The 9,477-nt window shown below is 40.1% G+C and overlaps 1 protein-coding gene across 1 annotated transcript in view; it reads left to right on the top strand.

Moving 5' to 3' along the window:
* Positions 1 to 270: 270 nt before the first annotated feature.
* LOC124157183 (monocarboxylate transporter 10) overlaps positions 271 to 9,477 on the top strand; it is a 115,084-nt gene continuing 105,877 nt past the window's right edge. The window contains exon 1 of the mRNA XM_046531713.1: positions 271 to 1,186. The gene's annotated coding sequence lies outside the window, so the exon portion shown is untranslated. The remainder of the gene's footprint in view (positions 1,187 to 9,477) is intronic.

Below are 9,477 nucleotides of genomic sequence, written 5' to 3'. Positions count from 1 at the left end.
GCCGCTCACTACTCCTCAATTGTTTCCTAAATTATTGACTGTCCCCGCCCTTTGGTCACCATGACGGATTAATCTCATCACGCCGCGAGTCATGGCTTTGCGATCATTTGAACTTGTGCGGCTCCGTGACGTCACACTTTTTACGCATGCCTCTTGGCCTTCCTCCCTTTCCCCCTCCTCCTCCGCCCTCTCTCCTCAGGCTTCCCCCACCTCCTCCTCTCTTTTCCTCCTCCTCTTCGCCCAACTCACTCACACTCGCCGCTATCTCACGGGCTTACACGATCGCTCGAGCCGCAGTTGGGCTTCAGCTGCAATCTAGGAAGGTTGCAACCAGTCAGTCGCGTGCTCTCTCTTGTGTGAGGAGGTCCTCTTTTTTTTCTTCCTCGTAGTGGTTCCTCAACCTCTCGTCCTGATACCCATAAAGGACAACACCTCTCGGAAAGTTGTGCTTTTGTGTCGTCCAATATTTTTTTACTCGAATCGACCAGTTGAAGAGACTTAATAGGTGATTTTTAAAATAATATTTACGACTTCGGACCGTTTGGAAACTTTGTGTGAACTTTCCATCGTTGAAGAAGAAGAAAAAGAATCGGACGAGCTAATCGAAGACTAAACTGCTCAGTACGAAGAAACCGGTAAAGTCTGCGAAAATTTTATGTTAATTTTTACTGAGTTGCTAGGTGTCTTTAATTTTTTAATTCAAGACTAAGTCTCCGTTGACTTTTTGGACCTGTCAATTCGAGCGTGAGGTCAACTGTGTTCGTGTATTATAAATGCTTGCGCTACTATAAGTCTGTGGGGAAGTCTACGGATCGATAAACTGCGTTTTTTCGTATCTGTTTCAAGCTAGAGGAACTAATTTTGTTCCGTACCTTGTCTGTCCTCTAGCAACGCGGAAGAAATAGAAGAAATATTCGGTAGTGTAATGATGAGAAGAGAACTACAATTAGTTTTATTACGTAAACCGTGACCTGAAGTGCCCGAGTCAAATAGTGCACCTTTGAACTCTATTCACCCGGGAGCCGCCGTCGCTGATCCATCGGCTGTCATCATCGCTGCACCTCACCGCGCCGGGTGAACTTTGGCGGGAAGGAACTTGGGCGCCCACTGAGTCCTCGCTTCCCGGCAAGGGACCACTGGATCGTCCGTGTCTTCGGTGAGCGCGGCCCGCTGCGCGTTGAGGAAGGTTAGTTCCGCCGCCCTCCCGTGCGTGGGGGCCTACCTCCCACCCTCTTTGGGCTTGAGCCGGCACTCACTCAAAAGGCTGTTTCGCAGGAGGGAAAGAGGTGTCCAGTGTTGTGGGGGGGGGGAGGGGAAGTTCAGGGGATAGGGACCGGAAGGTAAGGGGTTGGTGGGAGGGAGGGAAATAGGTTGGACTGGGAGGAGGATTCGGAAGGAAGTATTTGTTGTTGTCAGAGCCGCAGTGTGTGCCGTATGTCCACTCGCGCGTTGAGTTCATGCCCCGATCCTTTTCCTTTCTCAGAGAAAACCACGTGCTCTTGCGACGAATGCCATTCCTTTCGGTTGTCCAATTGAAAAATATTATTCTCTTCCGAATATTGCGAGTAAAATTTCAAGGGAGTAGGTATATTTTACGCTCTTTGTGGCTGTTTGACCCGGTCGAACTTTGATTAGAAATGAATGCCCAATAATTGTATTCCCGATTTTAATCGAATTAGTTTGTGCGATATTGTTTGTCGCGAGATGTGTTACCATGAGTTCTCTACCGGTGACGGTGGGTTTACATTTAAAGGAGATTCGGGTATCATTCCGGCCTCCCTGCGCGGTCAATTTGATTGAGTTCACTATCGGGTCTATTCTCTTTCATTTGATCTTTACAACGTATTCTTTTCCTCTCTCTTCCCCTCTTATCTAACATTCTTTGCTGCTAACCCACCCCCCTCTTGCTTAGGGATTCGAAAGTACTTGTTGTCATTTAAACCGCTTTGAACCAAGGGCGTACCCAGGTTCAAAACTAGGGGGAGGGGTATAAGCCATGGTTGTTCAAGTTGTAGGTAAGATTTAAGAATGGAAAAGGTGAATGAAATCAACATTTTTAGGATACTTTAACAGCTCTTTATTAGTTTTTAAAATTATTTGCTTGAAAAAATATTATTTTCCTTAAAGACATTGCAGCTGCCCCCTCCTGCCCATCGCTGGGTACGCCCATGCTTTGAACTACGTATCTATCAGTCATTCAAGGTTTAGGATTGCAAGAGCCTACTCAATTTGTCTAGGTACACACTGTTTACTTAACTGTTGAGATCATGGAAAGTGCCCGTAGTATTCGACTCGCATTTTAGGTTTTCCTCCTCTCAAAAATACCATTTGTGTCTTGGAATCATAGTTTACAAATTTTCTTGGAGTAGATATCACTGGCTTCGTACCTCGTTAGAGAATTCATCCCGTTTAGAAAGTGACTGAATGCTATTTGAAATGATATTTTATCACCACATGTGGCGACACGAGAGCGATTCTACGCAAATTTATTAGCTCGAAACGTTATTGCATAATGACTGCATGTTCTTAAGATCTTTCTCGGTGGAGGGAAATTCGGCTTTAATGACCAAGTATCCAACTTAGAACTGGGTACTTGTGCCTGAAATAAGTACGGGTAATATGTCGTGATTTTCGAATACTACCGAACTAAATAGTGTTCAATAGTGCTATCCTCGATTTAAATTGTTAAAAGATACTTAGACCGATGGGATTAAAATGGTTTGTCTATTATCTCTCTATTGTCCATTATCTATGGATTAAATTGACGGTTGATGTATTTTCTTTGTGAAATTTAGTGGCTGATATAATGATAGACTCATATCTTTGCTCGCTCTTCTGTAGATAATGAGATGTAACTTGTGTCGGCAGTTGTATCGTTTGCATATTTTTGTAGATTAGTATGTTCAAAGTCTCTATATACTGCTTTTCACGTACCAAAAAACGACAAAAAACAATCGATCCCTTTCCATGCTTATTAGCAGACTGCCATTTGGAGAATCATACAAATCTTACAAAATATCCTTAGCGTTTCCTCTAAGATATAGTTTTGTTGAGCTAAAGGTGAACTCTTATTCTCTTAAATTCCAGTATTAACGGTGGGAACAATTAATAACGGCACATCTATTCCCGCGAACCATTCTAATTTTTCTCTGGCCAGCAGAAAATCGTTCTAAGGGCCTTTTTAAGTGGAGATGAACTGCGGCCGCTATATGAATAATGCCGTGAACTAGATATGACTCAAGGGTGATCATGGAGTAGAGTTGATACAGTAATTTTTTCATGATTATTTCCCGCCAAGGAAAGCTTATTCGTGAAAACCGCAATGCATTAAATAAATTAGTTATTGAAATTTATAGCAGTGGCATTACCATTTTGTGAATGATAATTTGTTGATCGAAACTCCATACAGAATGATCTCAATTGAAAACTTATTTATACTTGGGAAATTGATGCTGAACAAGACATGTCCTCAGATAGTTTTTACATTAGGGATGGCCGAGTCAGACCATTGATTATGAAATGGTTTCTTGCACTGCCGAGTTGCAAATAAATGAGATTTGAACGAACGACAGTCAGAAATATTACATTGTTGAATGGAAATTTGCAGTTTTTTTCACAGGAATATTAAGTGAAGAAAGTGTAGAATTTTTCTTTGCGAAGAAAGTTTTCATAACAAGAAGCTTCAGGAAACACTCTTAATACCCAAATTTAAGTATTATTTTATGAGGTTCCTATCCTTACTCGAATCATACGGACATAGTCTGGGTCCGTTTTCCCAAAGCTAGTTTTACTATATTTAAACCTAGAAGTATCCAAAATATAGAATGCAGTGCTCGATTAAATTTACGTTTAGGCATTACATATCAAATAGCTTGTGTACCTGTTATTGTAATTTAAAACTGCTCTCTCCTTAATTAAGCAATTCCTTGATTAGCGATCGATTTCTATTGCTTCGTAACGTAACGACTTTTCAAAATTAATGAAGATGCTTGAGGCGTTCACTTCTTGTCCGTAAGTTGTAGTTTGGATCCTTGGTCGTCGTGAACAGAGAATTATTGTTTTTTGTTGACCCAAAATTTGTCGACTATGTGCCTAGTTTCACCTCAGTGACCCTTTCCAAAAAAATGGTCTCCTGGTGGATTTGAATGGAGCCGAAGAGAGCCATTACTAGTTGTCACACGACCTAGAGACGCGGTGGCGAAAATCTCGTGTGAGGAAAACGCCTCATTCCTGCATTAATAAAGCAGCCAACGCGTTTTATGGCCGGATTTCAGCAGTAATTTTCCTCGAAGCAGTAGGCTCAAGGCGGTAATAGAATCGGGGATGATATCTTGTTTGAATTGCAAAATTTCTAAAATACCTATCACATCTCCCAAATGATCTCGAGATAATATAATTTTGTCCCTGAAAATTGTGTATGGTTAGAATTAAACGTAAATGTATCAAGTCGACGTTCGTTAAATGCTGTGTCTTTCTTCCCAGGATTTATAAAAATTGCCTTATTGTCTTTATTAGTGTTGCCAAAATTATTGTGTAAAGACAGAAATTGCGATGTAATTATATGCAATCTATTGTAAACTTTTGCTGAGTTTGAAAAGGCAGTGTGATCGGACGTCTCTTATCCTGATCATCAGAACATGAAATACGAGGTGTCGATAAAGTTGGTATTTGCTGCGAAATTGATTGGGATCTTTAAAAGCGATTTGATACTGATTGCTTTCGTTATTAAATTTATCGAATGCATGTATATCATAGTAAGTAAACAGCAAGAATTATCGGATGCTGCCTAAGACTTCAATGAATCGAATGGACTTTGTTACTAACTAAGGAAGAATAAAAATGACGCATTGTAAAATAAAAATTTTGTGGAATTACCATAATCGGGACAATTTTAAATTGATTTCAATATGATATTCAGTAAGGATTTTGCTCTTTGATTATTTTAGAATCTATTTTGTATTGGAGGTATTACCTTATATTTTTCTAAGTTGGTGGAGTGGATTATTCTAATTCCAATAAGGCTTTTCAACTTAAGTTATCAATATCAACTTCATCTATAATCAGGACATTCAAATGTATTACCACTTTAAATATAATGCTTTAGCAACTGCAAATTTTTGTATTCAAATAAAACAGGAAATTTCAATTCTTGAAAATGTGTGATAACCTAAGAGAGCTTGCTTGATAGCCAAGGGATTACATTTTCATTATAAATGAGTTAAAATTAATTTTTTTCTGAGCAATGAGCGTAATGCTTCTCATCGTTAATCGCTGAAGTACCTACGTCACTTTTTGGTGTCTGTAATGTGAGCAATATTTTTGCATCGTAATATGAGCGATAAGATTATTTTGATCCCTTTAATATTAATTTAATAGATAAACTGAGGACAAAAAACTGTTGCGATTGTTTTCATCAAAGCTTTTGGCTCCTTTCTTCTCCGTACAAGCTTCCATGCGTGCACGTACAACTCCACTGTTGAAAAATGATTTCCAATATTGGAGCGTACATTCAGAGGTGTGTATATGGTTTTAAATGCTGTCATGTCCTTGTCTTTATTTTTGGTGAAGGCCACTACTCGTATTTAACCGTGTAATCTGGTTCGCGCTGAATAGGAAAAATCATCCGAGATTTATTTTTTTGTTATTGTAGAGGTCATTGAGAAACTGGTTCATTTTCATTCTGTCTCATTTCATTTGTATCTATTGGCGAAAATACTTCTCATTTGCACGAAAACCCCAATTTTTTCCTTGTTGCGCTAAGTACGATCGGAGAAAAATACATTCAGCATTAACATGGCGTGAGGCCATCAACTGATTTCTCATCAGCGCGATTAAATGTGTGTTATCTACAGTGTTGGAGGTCATAGGTGAAGTATTTATAGAATCCATGATCATAAGACTTCAAAATGATATTTCTCTTAATTTTTAATCGCGAAAAAAATATTTTTCGTGTGCGAGTTTCGTTTTGAGGTCATTCGACGTACATATAATCAGCGGCAGCCAGTTTATTTTACGGTTTTCAGTGCATAGCAGCCTGATGGAAGTGGAATGTTGCCTCTTTAAAACTGCCTTATATTAATTTATATTTTATTTCTTGTTCCTGCAGCGTATTTAAAAATACTTATTTAAGTTTTTGTAACCAAATTTTGGATGAAATGAATGTGACAAAAATATTTGGCAACATCATGATGGCATAATTACTTGGTCGTTGGTGATAAATACATTTTGTGGAAATTGTTCAGGTGTCTCTCTTCGTGGTGAGCTATTTATTTTTGTGTAGGATGATGTTTTTTCAAAATATACGGAGAAATTAATTATGACGATATTATTACACTAGTATCAATCCATGTAAGGAGTATTAGTTATTATTCACTTTGGAAACGTCGAATCAAATAGGTGCTTGAGCAATTTTTTCACTGAATTAGTTTATACCTCTACGAATGTTTCGAATTTAAAAATGAATATTTCGAAGAGTTTGGCTTAAAGCCGTGAAAGGCGCGATTAGTTATTTATTTATTTAATCCAATTACAGAGGACTACAATTACAGGAGAAACAATTTAATAATATTAAGCAACACAACCAGCAATAACAAAGATATTCAACAGTATTTACAAATAAATAACAAAGAATAGTCATCGAGTGGTGCGAGGAATAGGGGCAAAATTACGATAGTGATGTTGCAAATTGGGTGAGGGATGAAAAAAAGGATCAAAATTTGGAACAATTTATTTATTTATATGCAAACCATTTGGGATTTTCAAGAGAGTTTACAACAGAGTTATAAAAGGAAACCATATATCCAGGGTTGGAATCTTACCCAGGTAGGAGTGAAACCAACGGCCTACAGTTTGGCAGCCAAGGACTTTACCCTGCCACCTCCGAGGGCGTCAATATAGGTTAGTGCCAAGAACACGAGGTAAAATATATGTTATGTACTGTATGAGGCGGCTGAGGTGTTTGGGTGACACAGCAAAAAATGTTAATTACCGGAGTATATCCGGTTGTCAATTGGCCAAGGCAAATTTCGTCCCGGGGGCAAAAGTTCGGGGCGCACGTGACGCCGGTCACGCCTCGGACGTGAACCGCGCCCTCCCGTTGTAACCCTGCCGTTTCCTTTCCGGGACGATGGAGAGTGTACTTGCACCGAAAGGCGTCAGCCGCCGCCTTCATCTCCGCGAGAGGAGCGGAGGGAGGTTGGGGATGGGACGAGTTAAACTCTGGGGGTTTTTGAAAGGGGGGCGGGGCGTCCTTCCTCAACACAAACCTGTTTATGTTTGCCGCCTTTTTACGCACGGCCCCACACACACACACACGAACCACGCTAAGACCTTACCCCACCCCTTTTTTTTCACCATCCCCCTTCCATTCTATATAGTGTCGAACCGAGTTCGGTCCTTCACTATTGGCTCAGGACTCCATTCCTCCAAGCATCCCTTCAGGAGCGAGGGAGGGGAAGAATTTCTCTTTCACTACCGCGGAGAGTGGGAGGGGGGAGGCTCCACTTTTCTCCGAAAAGTCCCTCCAACCCTCTACCTCCTTCCCCTTTTACACTCCCCCATCCTCCATTTTTTCCCTCCCTCTCTCTCTCTTTCTCTTCTAACCATCCGAATGAGGGATGGCAAGTCGTGAGGAATGTATGTGAGTTGTGGGGAGGATTTTTTTTCTCTCCTGGTTTGGGGATGTTCTCTCCAAAGTCCACCCCTTGGCCCTCTATGAATGCCTGCATGTGCTTATGTGTGGGCCCTTTTTCTGCTCCTTGGCGCCTCCGGAATGTTCCCACGGCCCGATTCCGGTGCAGGTACGGTCCGGGCATCTCACATGAGGCCGAAAACCTGGCTATTTTTTGTATTGACTCCGAAAAATTGTCGAAACCTTTCTGTGGCAGTGGGAGGTGGTCTTGGAATACCTACCCAAAGAAAGTGTCCGATTAAATCAATGAGAAATAGCGGAAGCCTTTAACGGAGGAATACACAAAAAACCGGAAATATTATAATAAGCGGAATACTGTACTCTATATAACGTTTGTGCTAATAATTTATTGACTTTTCAAGTATTTTATCAAAAGTATTTACTGGAAAGTATTTCACTACCCTCTCGGAAGTTACTGGCTATTGTGCTTACTTTTATAATTTTAAATTAAATTTTCGATTTGTAGGTTTCAAATGATGCAGAACGGGATCGTCTTACTTAAGATTAAATGCGGCACTTTACAACCAGGGCTCAAAATGATGGAGGATGCCCTTTGAAGCCCTAAACAGCCGTAGAAGAAGACTAGACAACCTAATGGAGCACATCATCATATGAGGCATAATAGACTGATGAGGACAGTGTCATTCACTCTGACTCCCAAAATGTCAATTTAATAAGATTATTCGGTAGGTGGAAGAGAATGATAAGTTATGACGAGGAAGAGTCTTCATCATTTTCCCAGAACTTGAAAATGAAATAAAAAGTTGCCGCACAACTTTCATAAGTTAGTGACGTCATTAAAGTTCTGGTTCATTCAGACGTTCAGAGAGACCCAATCCTTGACGGAAAGAATCTTTCATTGTAATGTTTATTACTACTAATCACGTGAGACCACGCATACGCGAGGCCGAGGAGTAGCAAAGAAGCGGTTTGCCGCTCGGCAAGTGTCAGTGACGTCGTGAAATTCTCAGCGAAAGGGGTAAGCCCGTCAATATTTCGCTGCGGATAGGCGACATCATGACGGATCAAAAAAAAACGGAAACATGCGTGTCTCTTTATTTTTCAAACTCTTTAACAATTGACAATAAGAAAATCATGGTGAACGAGTCCATTGTCGAATGACAAGTGGACGGAATTCCTTTGCTAAAAAAAAGCTATTTTTATGGTCGGCCCGAAGAAATTACTTGGTATGAGTTATTACGGATGTAAAAAGAAGACATTTGTATGTACGAGCGTGATGCGCCCGCTCCCAGCAGGCTTCCTCCGCTCTTTTCAATGCAGGTCCACAGAGGGATAGGCGCGTTTCTAATTTTAAAATGTAGAAAAAAAGGCAGGGTCTTATGTACAAATTCAATTGGAATGTTCATGTGCAAATTGAGGTCAGAGGACCTCTTTAAACACAACATTGGAAGTTATTACACTATCCCCTGTTAATACTTGTTTATCGTTTTCCTTAATATTTACAAAAATATTTTGAAAAGATCTCACCCTAGAGAATGCTACATAAAGTTGGCCATGAAAGAATACATGGTCAGGCAGGAATAAAGGGCTCTTTGCAAAGCCTGACCCTGACCCTTGTTAATAGTCATCGCATAGGAAACCTTAATGGGAAATTGTCTGCGAGTCAAATTAAAAGGCATGGTGGGGTATTCTTGGGATGAGGACAATCTTGCCGGAATCGATTATTTTTTAAAATCAATTATTTTTTTTATCGGTTTTTTAAATTTGTAAACACCAATTTTAGGAAACAATAGCAACATATAGGAAGTAAGATATGCCGTAGCATG

The sequence above is a fragment of the Ischnura elegans genome, chromosome 4 (genome assembly GCF_921293095.1).
Source record: "Ischnura elegans chromosome 4, ioIscEleg1.1, whole genome shotgun sequence".
Lineage (NCBI taxonomy): Eukaryota > Metazoa > Arthropoda > Insecta > Odonata > Coenagrionidae > Ischnura > Ischnura elegans.
Note: the sequence above shows the minus strand (reverse complement) of the source record. Positions and strands in the feature narration are given on the sequence as shown.